The sequence below is a fragment of the Dendrobium catenatum genome, unplaced genomic scaffold, assembly GCF_001605985.2.
Source record: "Dendrobium catenatum unplaced genomic scaffold, ASM160598v2 original_scaffold_239136, whole genome shotgun sequence".
NCBI lineage: Eukaryota > Viridiplantae > Streptophyta > Magnoliopsida > Asparagales > Orchidaceae > Dendrobium > Dendrobium catenatum.
The window spans coordinates 1-1,016 of NW_021557543.1; the positions used below are offsets into that span (position 1 = coordinate 1).

A 1,016-nucleotide genomic window follows, 5' to 3' on the forward strand; every position below is an offset into this window, starting at 1 on the left:
TAGTGGGCAAAATCTCTGAGACTTTTCAAAACCACATCAACACATGTAAAGCTAACTAGTCATTTTCAGCAAAATGAAAAAAACAAATCTATTTTTTACATTGGTTCCTTTGTCCAATCAAACTAAACAATATGGAAGTCAAAACACAAGCATCATTACCCAGAGCTTTCACAGTTTTACTAGTTCAAATCCAAATAGAAAAAAGGAGGAAAGAACAGAACAACGAATAATGAATATGCACAGAACCAGCTGGTGACGTATAAAAACATAAAAGAAATAAAACTGAATGGTAGCTACTGATCGAAATTTATCAAGCTCTTGGATAGCGTAATCTCCCTTTCTTTTTTAGAAACTCTGGAATCTCGAATGTGGTTCCTTCGGCGAGAGAAGAGCTGGTGCGTCTACCGGCGCCGAGGTTGTCAGGACCACCCAGCTGTGCTCCCTACAGATTGCATTGCAAGATAGTATGGGTCAACAATGAAGCAGAGTGGGGGGCTAAGTGGAATAAGAGTGCAGAGGAGTACCTGGGATATGCGGCTATCAATTTCTTCCTGGCGTTTGAAACCTGTTGCAATCAAGGTGATGCTCACCTGAATAGAATGGTGGGTCATCCTTCAGCTCGGTATTTGATATGGTAATTGGTAACAAAGCTTGCATATATTTTTAAAAGCTTATTTGGTTGCTTGTAAATATAAACTTTATAGAAAATAATGATGATATTTCTACTGATTTTGAAAGTAAGGAAAAAAATATCATTTGTGAGAGTTTCGAAAATGTTTGTAGAATATAAAATAGATTTATAGGCATACCACAGAATTCTTATGTGTTTATATATCTAAAATCTAAATATTTTTATTTAGATAACATCCTAATATCAAAATTACATCAAAACATATGCATAAAAATATATGTTTCACTTTAGATAAATTAATAGTAGTGATTGGTATGATGTGATTTAAAGATTATAGTGTTATATAAGTAAATATAAAGATTTAGATATTAGATATGTAAATACC

General features: G+C 33.4%; 1 long non-coding RNA gene across 1 annotated transcript; it reads right to left on the reverse strand.

The window, feature by feature from the left end:
* Positions 1-44: 44 nt before the first annotated feature.
* On the reverse strand, positions 45-684 carry LOC110116356. Its single transcript, XR_002305437.2, has 2 exons — positions 525-684; positions 45-442 (listed from the first exon to the last, which is right to left on the reverse strand). It is a non-coding gene; the product is annotated as an uncharacterized LOC110116356 (long non-coding RNA).
* Between the last annotated feature and the right edge of the window lie 332 nt (positions 685-1,016).